The 15,848-nt window shown below is 41.5% G+C and overlaps 1 long non-coding RNA gene across 3 annotated transcripts in view; it reads left to right on the plus strand.

Annotated features, from left to right (window-relative positions):
- LOC119048162 (uncharacterized) overlaps positions 1-15,848 on the plus strand; it is a 158,107-nt gene that overhangs the window by 116,052 nt on the left and 26,207 nt on the right. For 2 of the 3 annotated variants that reach the window (XR_008391456.1, XR_008391455.1), the window contains exon 3: positions 2,527-2,675. The exons of the other annotated variant lie outside the window; for it this stretch is intronic. This is a non-coding gene — a long non-coding RNA (uncharacterized LOC119048162). The remainder of the gene's footprint in view (positions 1-2,526; positions 2,676-15,848) is intronic. 3 annotated transcript variants of the gene reach the window in all.

A 15,848-nucleotide genomic window follows, 5' to 3' on the forward strand; every position in this document is an offset into this window, starting at 1 on the left:
GAATTTATCACCTTCTGACACAATATCACATGTACTTACACATTTATTGTCTATCTTCTCCCACTGGAATATTAACTCTACCAAGGCAGGAATTTTGCCTTGTTTTTCTCTGCCGTATGCCGAGGACCTCAAAGAGCACCTGTTATGTGATTAAGAGCTCAGAACACATTCGTTGAATAGGTATGTTGTGTTTTGAGAAGGGGTCCATTGCAGCCCAATATGCAGAATGAGGGAGCATCATTCTGTCTCTCTTCTCACTCTTTTTGGAGTGCAGAGAAGTTAGTAATCACTGGGAACCCAACTGGGGGCTCCATGGTGTCTTCATGCCTGTTTCTCTGGGATAGATGATCACTCACTGCTAATTATCCAGTGAGAAGGCAGCTGAATTATGATATTGTTTATGAAGGGCAGCAGTTTTCTTAAAACTGATTAAGGTGAGTATTCAAAAGGATGAGCCTTACAAAGTCTCAGAGCTCCCTCTTATAGTCTTCAGTTTGCAGATAAGAAGAAGAGCAAGCTCTAAAAGTTTCTTTTTGAAATCCTCCTCCTCCTCCTTCCTCTTTCAATTTTTTTAACCCTTAAATGTTCTGGCGAACTGTTGAGAAAAAAACAGGAAGTTAAGCAAAAATAAGAGATCAGTTTTAGTTATTCTGATGACATTGGAACTACTTTGTACTTATTCCAACATCAAAATCAGGTAAAAACCTAGAAACTTGGTATTTTTACCAACACAAGCTTCAGTGTATTGTCTTTGGCATCACACAGTTTTTTAGGTGACCAGAGAGGAAGAAAAAAAAGAGTCCAGGTTGTGTGTCTTAAGTTTGCAAGGATTCAGGCTAGGAGTTGGAAATGTCTCTTTTTAGTCCAATTAGCAGCTACAATATGAAACTAAATTTGGGAGGAAGAGAAGGCTCTGAGGAGAATTGCCCAATTTAGTCTAGACTGCTAATCACCACAGAGCATATTTTACTAATGGGATCATTAAAACCTTGTATTATGTCTGACCCTAAAGCAAAGTGGAAGCTGATTTCAGTCTGTAGAGCAGAGCTGACTGTTTTCAGAGAGCGAGCTCTTGAGGGCAGGTAACAGTGGAGCCACCCTTTCACACCCCCAAGATGGCAGCCTGGGCGGGGTGGCTGGCGCGTGGTTAGCTGATAGCATGAGCTCAGATAAGTAACTGTTTTTTTAAAGGGGAAAAATGAAGGCAGAAATATATGGACAGAGAAGCCCAGAGATTCGATCCAGATAGGCCAAAACTTTCACTTTCCACGTCGACTTGCTAGGTCCAAGCTAGAATTTGAGGAAACAGACACCTTCCCACCCCATGGAAAAGAGAGAAAAAAGAAGCTAGCCATTTCGACATGGCTGGGTAAGACCTCTCATATTCTGGGGCTTTGGCTTCTACATGTTTTATGTTGAGTTTTGAACTTTATTCGTGATGATAACTGAAATAATAAGCATCATTTATTTATTGCTTGCTAAGGGCCAGGAACTAAGTTAAACATCTAACTCTCTCAGCCCTCAAAATATTCATGTAACAGGTAGTACTCTCATTATAGAGGTGAGAGAACTAATGCTTAGAGAAGATAAATTACTTGCCTGAGGTGATGCAGCAGAACTTGGCTTGAGCTCAGAGCCATTTAACTCCAAATGCCACACTTTTAAACATCCCATCATGTTGCCCTGACTTCTCAACTTGGCAGATCCACCCCTTCGTAGAAAATATTTTAATGTTCCTTTATAATTCTAAAACCAATTTCATAGATATTGACTACTCTATAATTTTGAAAAACATTCAATATTTTAAGGATAAGCGGTAGAGATAATATGTATTGAAATATATAAATAAGCCAGCATGACCACATTAGGAGATACAGTAATGTCATCAGATGCTTCATGCATGTGGTGAGTCATTAGGAATGCAAATATCATTAGTGTTACCATGGGCAACATGAATTTTTAAAATAAACAATTTTTGGTAAGACAGCAAAGCAAAGTGCAACCTCCCCTCCATTTATATAATAGTAACATTCTTGGGAAATTTAAGAAAAATGAAAGTCCAGCCCCATTCCCTATTTTTTTTATATATGTAAGGCATATTTTGGTTGCATAGGCTCAGAAAATGGTAGACTTAAATGTTAGTTGAGAATTTTGAATGGCAAGAGGTGCAGGACTCCTGCTTACTAAATGCCAGTAGAACCTTCCAATTATTTTAATAGATAAAAACAAAAAACTCCCCAAACACAGTACCATGATACCAAAAAAAAAATTTCAAAACACTCCCAAGGGACAGTACAGTTCCCTTTAAGAACTACTGGCAGCTTTAGGCCACTTTTAAGAGTTTAGACTGCTTAACAAGACAAAAATTTCTGTCATCCAGAGCTCTGTAAAAATATACCAATGAAGGATACAGACGTCATATTTGTAAAGTAGAACACCTGAAACATAAAATGTTTTTAACCAATGTTAGTTTCCCCAACAAATTGAATAAAAATACACTGTAGGATTTCTTAAATTACTCCTTAGGTGTGAATATTCCCTCTTCTCTCACATCCATCGAGATGAGGCAGACCAAGCCAGCGCACTCATGTTCCCCTGAGACCGAGGCTGGACATCCACTGAACTCTGCCTTGAACACACAGACACAGTTATGACCACTCAATTACTGAGTCGAGGTATGTTCACCTCCAATGCAGTTACCAGGTATAGTGACACAGAGTCCAGGATCATTGGTTATCGTAAATGTCTGCATTTACTGCAGCCTGTTGGCTGGTGTAGACATTCACTTTTTAAAAAGCCAAAACAGATGGATAAATAGAAGATATCCCTATGACTTTGTGTAATGACAGCCTAGTCAGAGGAGCACAGTGGCTTTCATCCCACTCTTTTGTTCTTGGATACCATAGAAGCCGTAGCTACTGCTCAAATGTTTCACGTGATTCACTGTCATCTTTCAGCCTCTCTTTTAGTTAAAGTTGGGGTTTGTGACAAATTTTGCCTCAGGCTGGGAGCAGAAGGTATGTACACCACTTCTAGCATAAATACTTAACAGCTGGCACGAGCACCTTCATCCTCTCACTTCCTCTGCGGCAGCAGATTACAGAACCAGGCTTGCTAGGCGGGGCAGCACCAGGTGAGGATGCCTCCATCCCCGAGTGACCACGTGGAGCAGAGCCCCCAACACACTGCACATGCAGCATGAGCAGTGTAAAGCCAAACAAAAGCAAAGCCCCTTTACTTTTGGGACCTCTTTTTTTAACTGCCTGGCCTAGTTTATTCTAGTCTGCCTGATGTATGTACATTTTCAATCATCAGATTGACTTAGAAGGAGCCAGTGTCCTGGACTCTTCTCTTCTTCACTTACACGTCCACTGCCACGGAGCCATATTCTGTGGAGAAATATTATAATCACTAATAATCTGATTCTTTGAAATAATCTTAATGAAATGTGTTTTATATTTATGGGCTGATTCCTTTCTTGGTTTTTACAAAGCCTCTTAATTCATATAATTTGTTAGTAACTTATAATGAAGGTGGCAGGTTAGACTAGTATGTTAAGAAGTAAGTTATTATTAATGTATAATAGACTGTCTTGAGAAATTTTCCAATGAGATTTGATGACATAATAATTTACACTATGGAAAAATTATTCAAGTCTTTTTTACTCAAAATCTCTTAAAATGATTTTAAAAATCACTTCTAGTTAGATAAGCTAGAGAATATATCATAAACAAAATCATGTGTATAATTGTTATTGTATAAAATTTTATTTATTTCCTTTTGGAGGTTGTTTCTTTTCTGATAATTAAAATAGTGTGACCCAATGGAAAGATTCTAAGCTTTGGAGCCTGAGTTAAATAGAGTAGGAAGTAAAGGAATTCCTTTCCTTATATGCTGGAAAAGTCAATAGGTTCTCTGAGTTGAGGGGTGTCTGCATTTAGACACTTCGAAGATGTCATTAAGACCATTCTCCCTCCATCTCTCAGCTCCCCTTTCCACGGTGTTGACCCCATTCTTAGCAGCCTGTCTCCTTTCAGTAGCAAGAGGTCACCAACCATTATAGGTGTCTGCCTTCAAAATCTCAGTGCAGCAGAAAAAAGTCCCTCTTGTTTTCTCCAGGAGAAGCCAGGCAGGTCTCTCTGGTAGGCTGTGGTTTTGTCACATGACACTTGTGGCCATTGTGCCAAGAAGGACATGATGACCTGATCATTGGTGCCCTGGGTCCCACACTAACCCTGGGAGTGGCAGAGTCAACCCAGCCGAACCACAAGGAGGGGGAAGAGTGCTGAGCAAGCAAAACCCATTTGTGCCCACTGCTCATTCAGACACAGGGGTCTAAAATTGCTAACAAGCTTACTACCTTGTGTGAATCATTCATTCTTTCTGAGTCTGAGCCTTTTCATCTGTAAAATGGCAGAGAATACCAGCCATCCAGGATTCCTATGACAATGTCATGAGTAAAATACGTTACAGCACCTTAATCATTTTGGACTGCAGAAGGTACCCAATGAAACACAGCCTGGATTCAGTTCACTTGGTATTAAATAACTACGTGAAACACTGCACTGTTGTAGGAAACCTCGAGGGCACGGCTTTGGCTCTGCGCACCCCACTTACAGAGGGAATCTCCTGGCGTGATGCAAGAAGAAAAAGTGCCAGATGTCATTAGCATTACTAACACGCACACCTGTGTTAGCTGCATCAGCGCAGCTGTGTTTATTATCATAATTCACCAACCTTTCCACAGTAACTTCTCATTATCCAGAGGTGGAGAGTTAAACTTTATTTGATTATAAATATACCCCCTGTAATTTCCTCGTGAACAAATGAACGCACCATTAGCCCTGTGCAGTGTTCATTGCCATTCTTTTTCTGGCTCCACTGAAGGCTCTGCGGGCCTTTTACTCCAAGCAGCGCGGAGCACCTGTGAGAGGCAGCGGATCGATGTTTCCCTCTCACGTGGGTATTTCTCTCCCTCCCTTTCCCCCTCCTTTCCCCTCTCTAAAAAGACATACATACAGTCCTTTTTAAAATTTAAAAAAAAAATGAGTTAACTTTTTAAAACTCAAGAGTAATCTTTAAAAATAGAGTTTAAAGTTTAAAGAGTAAACTTTAAAAATAGTACTTTAACCAGCATTTCCTCATTAATCTTCATAGTGTAGATTAGTATTTCTTCTGAAACTTCATATTTAGCCAGTACAAGTAACATTAACATCCATCTAACAGCCACTCACTTTTAGGAATTCATTTTCATCTTGTCCTGCTGATGGCCTGAGGCCACTGATCTGGCCAAAGGGGAGGTAGGACACTTGTGGGTTTAAAAAAAATAAGATTAATATGAAGATTCATTTTCTTTGTTTACAAGCATTATTTGCCCCAGTAAACAATAATGTAGCTTATGTTAAATTGTTAAGTACTTGAATTTATATACTTACCATAATCAGTAACTTGATGTGTTCTATTTTATGAAACTTGAATATATGAATTATATGAGTTTAAAGCAGCAATTTTCAACCAGTGTGCCACAATAATTTTCAAAATATGCAATACTTCACTGTTTAGTTAGGGGCACTGACCTCTTTTTCCCTAGACTGTCAAATTAAAAAAGACGACACCCAACACAACAATAGCCCTCTGGTGTGAATAAATCAAAATTATATCTATTTTTGCCATATCAGCAAAATATATATTTTTTAAAGTGCTGCAGAATTTGAGTTATTAGTTTATGTGTTCCATGAGATAAAAGAGATTGAAAAATCCCTGGTTTAAAGCAAAATTTCCAAGTACAGGAAGAAGAAAATGTTTGATCATAACAAATGAATGTTCATTCGAAAAAGAAATTGCTTTGTATTGTTAGTAGCCTCATGTTTCTATTTAATTGCCACTGTACAGGCCAGTTTTTATCAATCCCTTCAGCTGCTTTCATGGCAATTCAAATGTCCCATTTTTGTCCTGTTGCCAGTTTATCTCACTATCCCCAGTACCTAGTGAGGCAACTTTCACATTTTAGGAACCAAATTAATATTTGGGACCCTGAACTTAATTTGAAAAAGATGAACTTACAAGTGATACAGGAAAGGTCTAAAGATCCTTGAGGTATTTATTTGTCCTGGTAACAGCAGTTTTATCGATTTCCTGGAAAAGTCATTTTATAATTGAAAGGACAGTTTTACTAATGAATCATTTGAAACTTCTCTGTCTTTCATTTCATCCAATTAATCCCTTGGAAAGCTTTTTTTGTTGTTGCAATTCTTACCTGGGGATATGTTTGTTGATTTGAGAGAGAGAGAGACACATCAGTGTGAGAAAGAAAGATTAGTTGCTTTCTGTAGTTGCCCCGGGATGGGACCAGACCCATCCATGACTTTCAGTGTGTGGGATGGTGCTCTAATCAACTGGCGGCCAGGGCGAAAAATGATGAAGGCTTTTAAGTGGACTTTTATTGTATTAAGATCTTGTAGGTGAAAAAAAGTTATCTGATCTTGTTCTTAAAATAAAAATAAATAACAAAATTATTGAAATTATTAATATCATGTTGTGTCTTCTCAAACCTCTCGGATTATTTCTAATTGTCATTCTTCAAGGCAGGTCTCAACAATCTCATTGAACAGAACAGGGAGCCAAGGTGAAAATGATTTATTCCCTACTGTCTCGCAGCTGTGGCAAGGCCAGGCTGAGACACTGCAGCTCACCAAGACAGTTTTCCTTTGCCTCCCACTCTCCCTGGTGCCTCATGCCTAACAGCTGCATTAACTCACCGGTGTCAGTGCACTGAAAGATGATTTGCTTTTCTCAGCATGCCTGGTGCATCAACAGATGCCTTCTTGGCCTCACAGTATCAAAGCACCTCCCCAGGCACCTGACTTCCCATGAGTGACAGGTGATAGAAGAACAGAACAGTATACACTTCAGCATCACAGGACCCAGCTTCTGACCCACACTGTTTTGTCTTCCCTTTCATTCGTGCTCTCTGAAGTACTGCAAAAAATTGAGTTAGCATTGCAGAGTGTTTTCACCATATCAACTGCTAGGATACCCCACAACAATTCCTCTTTATCACCTTCATACCAGCCAAACTATTACAGTCCTCTGCTGGGAAATACCACCTGCCCTCAGGAGGCAAAGGCAGGAGCTAATTGGCTATTGCAGGACCATTGCTGTGGGCTGAATATTGGTGTCCCTCCCAAGTTCTTATGTTGAAGCCCTAATCCCCACTGTGATGGTATTTGGAGGCAGGGCTTTGAGAGGTAATTAATTGGGTTTGGATAAGATCATGGGAGGGGAGCCCCTGTGATGGGTTCGGCGCCCATATAAGGGAATGAAGGGGCCAGAGTGCTCTCTCTCCATCATGTCAGGACATGAGATTCTGCTGGGTGACCTCTGTAAACATCGTTCCCAGTTTTCAGGCTACTTTATTCCGTGCCCCCGCAAACAGTCCTTTGCTATCAGAATAAAGTAACCGAGGGTGTTCCATGGCATGAGATATAAGGACTTAAAAAGAAGACTGCTCTGTCTTTTCAAAGGATAATTTGGGTGGCGGCAGTGGGGGCGACTCAAAAGCTTTTGAAACATTCAGATCCATGGTGTTTGATCCAGATTATATCCAGGAAATACAAATTTTAAAAAAGTATCCTATATACTTCTAATTCAGCCACCTCCAAAACAGGCGATCAGGAGCACATGCGTGTCTGTGTGTGTTTGTGGAGGGTGGGGTGCTGGTATTTCTTTCCCCCACTTCCCCTCGTCCTTGCTAGGTAAGCAGTGGTACCAGTTTGGCACAAATTCCTTTACACTCCACATCATGTTCACATAAGTAAATAAAGAAATTTGAATTCTTTAATATTTTAATAAAATAATATTATAAATCAGTCTGTAGCTTCTTCTTAATACTATCTCAGGGACTTATCTTTGGTATATACACTCACATACACACAGTTTTCTCTGCCTCAGTATTCTTGATATCTGGGGCCAAATTATTATTTGTTTGGGATGGTCATTTTGTCTACTATAAGATGTTTAGTGAACTTCATAGCCCTTACGCACTGGATGCAGGTGGCCTACAGCCCCCAGTTGTGACAATGAAAAATATCTCCAGACACCGCAAGATGTCCCCTGGGGCACGTAATCACTCCTGGCTGAGAACCACCGATGCAATTTATCCAACCATTTCCTGTGAATGGGGACTCAGATTATTTTCCGTTGTTGTTGTCCCACTCCACAATGAAAATCTCCATACATGTATTTATAAACAACATTGCTTGTATTTCTGTAGGGTATGATTCCTATAGAAATCATTTCCCGAAAATGAGGGAAGTTGATAAGCATTGTCAGGTTACTTTCCTAAGAGCCTGCAGCAATTCACGTGCCCACCACAGTGTCTGAAAGTGCCCCTCCACTCTCACCAGCACTGGATAGTTGTAGGGGTCGAATTTGTTTTGGTTTGGCAAATATGACTCAGCTCTGTATGGAAAACCTACAGAATCGAAGTGGTGGGCAGGAGCCAAACCTTCAAACTGAATTTTCCCATGGGAATCAGGCTTAGAAAATGCATACAGATTGTTATGCCTTGCTCTTGCTAAAACTTCATCACCCTGGTCTAAAACAGTAGATGTTTATTGTCTATCTTCAAGGTAATATCCAAAGCTTGTGTAAATTTGCCCCCAAACAGAGCTAATCAGCTCATCGTCATTCTCCTCTCCATGTTATTTTCATTTCCTTGATTGTACCTAAAATGTAGACAGTAATATTCTATGTAATAGGTAATAAATCTTTCTCTGATGTAAGACCCAAGGAAAACAATAAAAGCCAGTCTAGGCAAGGGTTGGGGCCCTCCCCTTGAGGGAGTGGCCGAGGCACCCAGAGGCGCCCCCCCCCTTGAGAGAGTAGGCCTGCCGTTCCTTCCCTTTTTCTGCACAGGATTCTCGTCGCCTGCGCATTCATTCTCGTCATCAGCCACGACAGGTGGACTCTGCTGGCCGGAGTCTGTCACAGATAGTAACCATTTTTTTTCCTGCTTGCTGTTCACATGCATTAATAAAAATTGTGTCCCAGTGTTGCTTCGATTTTTAATTTTTTTGACCACTTGTGAGCATGTTGTCACTTATTTATTGGTCATTTGCTTTCCATGTTCCATGAAACTTATTATGTCCTTTGCCTATTTATTATCTGTGTTTTTTTATTTTTACCAATTTGTAGATATTTTGTTAGGGATGTTAATCCTTTTCATAAGTATTGCAAATAATTTCGTTGCTTGGGAGGTTTTTTTTTTTGCAGTCAATCATTTATCTTTTGGATTGTTTCTGACACTATAATTTCCCCCATTGTTATAAAATTAATCTGTGGGAAAACCTTTCCTTTTTAATATAGGAAAGTACAAGGCAGGAGTGGCTCACTCCAAGTTGCTCCTTCAGTTAAAGATGGAGCAGAGGGAGGGCGCAGACCCCCATGTGGGGCTTCCCTTCATCCAGCGCTGTCGTCAGGGAGCTGTTCCCATTCTGCCCTTGCTCCTCAGCACTCCATCTGTGCATATTTACAACTAGGATCATGGATTTGAAAATGCAAGACAGCGGAGTACAATAAAATATCATAACCCAGTAACAGCCCATGTGCCTTGAGCACATAATCATTATTTTTATGTTGCCCTTTTGTAGCCGGCCAAACACCTAAGTGGTGCTTGGGGAGAGATTGCCACCCCCTGGCATGCAGGCGGGTACCAGAGGTAGAGCAGATGGCCGCAGGGCATTCCTGGCTGGGAATTCTGCCAGCGAACATTCAGTAAGGAGGTGCACCGACAGTGTGAGGGAGACAGCCACGAGGCTAATATGCTCTGATGGCAGCAAGCCTTTTCACAAACTGCCGGGCTGTTTATTTGTGGCAGAATTCTGAAAGCAGGCTTTTAGAAGCTCTGCCTAACACCTTAAGCATCGTATCACATCCAAAATTCCTTTCCTGTAAAAGAATGAGTGTACAAGGAAAGCATTCCCTAAAATATTATCACATCTGCTAAAACTGTGTATTTTTTTAAAGCAAATTAACATCCAAATCTTTATTTCCTATATGGAGGCACCGAGCCCATTCGTTTCTATGTGCATGGTTTGCCACACTGTGTCATACGTACGTGCAGCTGGGCACCCAAGGAAATGAGGGTGGCGACCAGGAGTTTGTGCGTTTGATAGCGCGTTGAGAAAACAGGAAGTCAGGTGGCCCGTCTCTGCTGCGTCACTCCAGTAGGCGGCTGCGTCGCTTTGGGGAAGCTTTGGGAAAGCCCGTCAAAGCACTTACGCTTGTTCGCGCCTGACCATTCCAAACGTGTGTGGATGCAGAGTGAGTAACAAACATTGGGAAATGTTAGCTTAGATGAGAAGTCCTTTCCAGAAGTTTGTCTGGATGACTAAGGCAGTGATTTTCAACCAGGACGGTGGGACATATACGAAGAAGGAATTTTAAAACTAACATTTCATCCAGGATTCTGGTATATCCTTTTATAAGGCATCCCATCCACCCCCACCCAAAGTACAATCAGGAAAGCCAATTACAGTTAGAAATGATGACATGCTTCAGGTGAGAGGGCACACAGAAAAAGATTGAGGAGTGCTGGTCTGAATATTTAAAGAGATTTCTTTCAGTAGAAACCAGCCTGGCAGATTAACACACACACACACACACCACCACCACCACCACCACCCCCAACACTACTAAAAGGAGGCTGTAGGTGGTAATGGGCTAGGTGCAGTGAATAGTAGAAATGACATTTTTTTCTATGTACTTTTATTGAACTTCCAGTCAACAAACATTGGTGAGCCTAGCACAGCACTATTCATGAGACAAATAATTATGGAGGGTCCATTAAGAGGGCGATTGAGTGCGAAAAGTCTAAGATGTGATCCCTTACAGTCTAACGGACGCACTTGAGCAAACACTGCTACTGTATCCTTCCACCGGAAATACATGGAAATCCTGGCTAAAATAGAACAAATAAAGTATTTTAAATACAGTTGAATACAAAGTGAATGAAGAGACATCTCTAGTGAACAAGTGAAGCAGGACCTTAAAACCACAACAGTGAACGGCTGCCTGGGGAATGGGGTGTTGGCCTGGACAAATGTCCTGGGCATCCGGGGCTGGGGTTATAGATGGGGCTTGACAAGTTCATGGGTGCATAGGCATGAACTTGGGCTTGCCAAAGGTATAAAACTGGACCCAAGGCCATTTTCAGAAAGCAAAGACTCTGGATGCTGTCTTCCTCAGTGGTAAGGTGGGGAGGGGGGAACCTATTCACCAACTCAGAGAAAAGATAAAGAAGTGTGTCTTTATCTAGGGTTTTTGGAGGAGAAAAAGGGTCCTATGGGAAATCAAAATATTAAAACACCAGTCAGTACCACTAAAAACAAACAAAATCTAGTTCTATATAGGTAAAACCCTTTCTAGCTCTCAGCAGAATCAAATCAAAGCAAAAACTGCTAAGTGGAAATATTTTCACTACTGAGAGTAAAGGAGACTTGTAAAGGAATGAGGCAAAACAACAGAAAGTGAACCCATAAACCAAAATTACAAACCATAGGAACAAATGACACATTGGCTGCGGAGCACTTCACAGACTCACTGGCCACAGGGTATTCTAGCAGTAATGGGTCAAGGATTCAAAAAGATAGATGCCGTTCGGGAATCATTACCTTAGCAACGAAAGGGACCTGTAGGAGTGGGTACCACCAATTTGGTCTAATGATGATGTAATGCGCATTAAGAACCGTGGGTTCTTGATACCTACGTGACTCACTGCCATCATTTTGCGTGTTTCTGGGAGGCACCCTGAGAGTGGTTGGCAGCAGTGTTCTGAGCAGCTCCCCCAGAGCAGTCTGGCTCAGACCTGCGCCTCACTCTGGGCTGGAGACAGCCCCTGGAGTTTTTGCTGGCTCCAGTGTGGGGCCCATCTGTGAGTGAAATTTAAAATAATAGCAATACTTCACAATCAGCATGGTAATTTAAATTAACATATAAATCAAACACTTAAAATTTTTTCTTTCATTCTCTACATCAACTAAATGAGATAGCATACAACTGCTCGCCAACTGATACAAGTTGTGCAAAATATACATCAGATCATCCCAATGTTTTTGAAATGATTTGTTAAATTTTAAAAATTACAGGTGTGCCTTTTGTCTGACCCACTTTCCTGGACTAAATGGTGCCTCTGTCTGAGCCACCATTTGGTGAAGGGATTGCATCAAACTCTTTCAGTAACTTCCCCATCAAATCAGTCATCTTTGACTCCTGCCTCCCGGGCTCTATTGCAGTTGCTGGGCGCACCATCTGCTCCCTGCGGTGAGGTGCACACCCGATGCCAGTGCTTTGCACGCAGTCAGGACTCAGAGAAACCATCTCAGACCCTGCCAGTGACGGTGCCCCATCTGCCTTGTCACCAACCCCTCCAACTGATGCAGCCCCAGCAACGACGGCTGTTTCTAGAGCAACAGGCAAGCCTTGCACTCTCCCCTATGGCCGTTGTCACCTTGATCCCTCCACACCTGCAGGGGCTGCTTGCAGACCCAGTGGCCTGACTCTGTAGTTGGGCAGCACCACTGGGTTCACACTAGCAGTTGCAGTAACTAGGAAACTGCATTTCTCTTTCAAGGTGTTGAATCCTCTCCTAGCACCGGCTGATTAAACAGCAATTGCATTCCAAAGTTGTCTAACCTACAGCAAACTGCCTAAAATGTTAACATATTCAATACCTCTATTATTATCTAGGTCACACTGTAACAGGAGACCATTTGTTAATGGTCGGGATGACATTCTACAACAATCAGCTGGAATTAATGAGCTGTTGCTAGAAATTACATTAGTAATTACATCTACTGCTTAGTTCAGCTACTGTTATGTTCTTTACCACAGGTGTCAAAGTATTTCAAGAGCTTAGCAGCTTACTCGGGCCCTTTCCCACATGTTTAGTTTTCAGCCTTCCCAAAGCCGACTGTCTGCCCTGAACCTCCTGGTGTGGTATGTGGACTCTGTCCTCGTAGCCCAGGCTGAGTGAGATAAAAGGCGGTTTGGCCAGCACTTCATAGGACCCAAACCCAGTATGGTGTAAGGGGAAATATAAAGATATTTGCTTCTGTTTTTGAAAGGAGTCTCCCAAAATCTTTCCTTTGGAATGAGATGAAGTACCGAGTAAAAAGGCTTTATTTCTAAATATTTTAAGAATGCATATTCTTAAAGTACAAGTACATATTATTAAGTGACATAACTAATTGTGAATATTCAACTAGCACAGCCATTTTATTATTATTATTAATTAACTGACACATGGAAGAAAGGAATGTGATTTTTTCCAGAGCCAGGAACTATGTCTTATTATTTACCGCTCTTCTCACACTATGTAAAGGACCCAGTACACTAAATGTACAAACTAAATGTCTGAATGAGTGAATAAACGAATGAATGAATGAATGGCTCTTGTTTAACGTGGACGTGGGGGGATGAGGTTCGCAGGGAAGTGCTCTATAGTGGAGATAGCAGGGGTGTGGGAGCCAGGCAGACCTGGGCCAGAATCCCGGGTCTAGCACTTACCTGTGACGTAGTCTTGGGCTTGTCACTTAACTTCTATGGGCCTCAGTTTCAAAATCCAGAAAAATGAGAAGTGTGGTGGCAGTAATATTTATATTACAGAGTAGTCGTATAAGTTATAAATAAGGTAATAAAGCTTCAGGTGGATAGCAAGTGATAAAAACATGAAAACTTTATCATGTTACTGGCCACTCATGTCACCTACTGAAAATATTCATCCTAAAGAGCAATCGAGCGTATCTTAGTATAGACAGGAAACACATTCTCAAAGTACGCTAAACTGATAGCAAAAATAAATAAATAAATAAACACTCTTAAATTTTTCATATGTCTTGAATAGCTTGTGAAATATCTATGAGAAGGTTAAAGCTTCCTGCAAGGCAGCTCAGACACCATCTGTCCTCACCCATTTGTGTGAGCGAAGAACTCTGTAACAGCTCAGAGGAATCACATAATCAGATCAACACACAGCTGGCTTCGTAAGCGCTCAGACAAACGCATGAGACACTTCAGTTAGGTCTCCTCTTTTCCAGAAGAAACGGCAGTACCGGTGAGGTACTGTACAAAGTTCCATTGCTCAAGGGCTCTCATTTTAGTGTTTCAGAGTTGCTGTTGGCCTTCCTTCTGCAGTTGCTTTACTCAGGACTACACATGCAGGCCCCCGAAGCCATGGACACACACTGGAGAAAGACATGGGAATGAAGAGGCCCCGAGTCTGCCGCACAAGCATGATCAGTGCAGGTTCCTGCCCTGTCCTTTCCTCCCTGGTTGGCCTTCAGTAGCGGTGACGAGTTGTTGCCTGTGACATAGCTCAGTCCTAGAGATGGAGCTCATGGTTCCTCCAGGGGAAGGTGACAGTCCTGGATCATGCCAGGTGACCAAGCTGGAAAACCAGAAGTCACCCAATATACATTCAGTTTATTGCTTCTAGTTGCTGAAGTTTCAGGATATGAAGTAGAAAACACTGAAATTAGAAAGGATCTTGACTGGTCCACCACCCTCCCATGAGTGGTTGGAAGCATAGCCAGTACCCCTACCATGTCACACGGATCTGCGTCCATTCATCTACAGAATGTAACGGGAACTGAGAAAGAAAAAACAGGCATCGCTGTCCAGCTCCCCGCTACCCAGCTTTAACCTGTATGTTCCCATACAAATTAACAACAACAACAACAACAACATCTTTTATAAAAATGACAGCATAATAAAAAGGGTGCATGTACTTACAAGTTTATTTATTTATAAGCTGCATGCCTGCTTCTAAAAATAATTGACTCTTTTTACTTTAAGTTTTAACAGTAAGACATATAAAATACCAATACAAAAGCATAGTTAAAATTAGAGGTGAAACAAGTGAGAGAAAGGAACACAAGAGGTGATTGAATAAGATAATTATTATGAGTGTTAAATTTAACTTCTGAGACTCTTAGCAGCCAATGCAGTAAGGAAAAATAATGGGTTGAAAATCAACTGTAATCTGTTTAAAGGAATCGTTCTGGTTCTTCCAGTAAAACAGTTTCCTGGCACTGAATTATGAGACAAATTTACTGCATGAAATTTCCTTCAAAGAATACTGAATAATGCAACAGAAAATGCCTTTGATATCATCAAATAGAAGATGCAGAAATGGTCTTCATGTGCCAAATTAAATATTCACTTGAATAGAAGTACAATATTAAATTCTGTGAAGACGTTTTGAATTGTATTTGCAGGCTGGTATAAGAGCACTGGCACAAAGAAAGTAACCCTGGAGAGGAGAAGCAGTTGTGGTCGGGAGATAACATTTCAAATCCTGGATGCTTCTTTTGAAGCAAATGGGCTAAAGACAAACACTTGTGCACACTGAGTGTGGAAACCAAGTCTTTCTCGGCCTCCGGTAGTTGACGCTGTCAGAGTGGTATGGTCAGAGCAGCTGACTCCTCACTCACAGTGCTTTCACCCTACACTATGGGCTACTTTGAGTGGTCACAGGGACTTTGAATGCTACCCTTCTGGACATATTTTCAAACTGAGAAAGTAGGGATATAGCACAGTTGAAATCTGTCTGCTTTATGAATAGGGAGAGTTGTGGCAGCACAGCTAAGCAAAATAGGCAACGTTCCATTTATCTCAAGGCCCATGGTCAAGAACTACCATTGGCCAGTCTGGGGAACAGAGTGTGGGGTCCTGTGAGTCAAGCTGGCTGGGAGGAGAGGGCGGAGACAGCAGATCTAATCAATAGCCTCTTGAGCTGGTGCCAGGGTCAGGATCCTGCAGGGTTTGGGCAGGAATACAAATACAGGTCC

The sequence above is a fragment of the Artibeus jamaicensis genome, unplaced genomic scaffold, assembly GCF_021234435.1.
Source record: "Artibeus jamaicensis isolate MK-2021 breed Jamaican fruit bat unplaced genomic scaffold, CSHL_Jam_final contig_373, whole genome shotgun sequence".
NCBI classification, from domain to species: domain Eukaryota; kingdom Metazoa; phylum Chordata; class Mammalia; order Chiroptera; family Phyllostomidae; genus Artibeus; species Artibeus jamaicensis.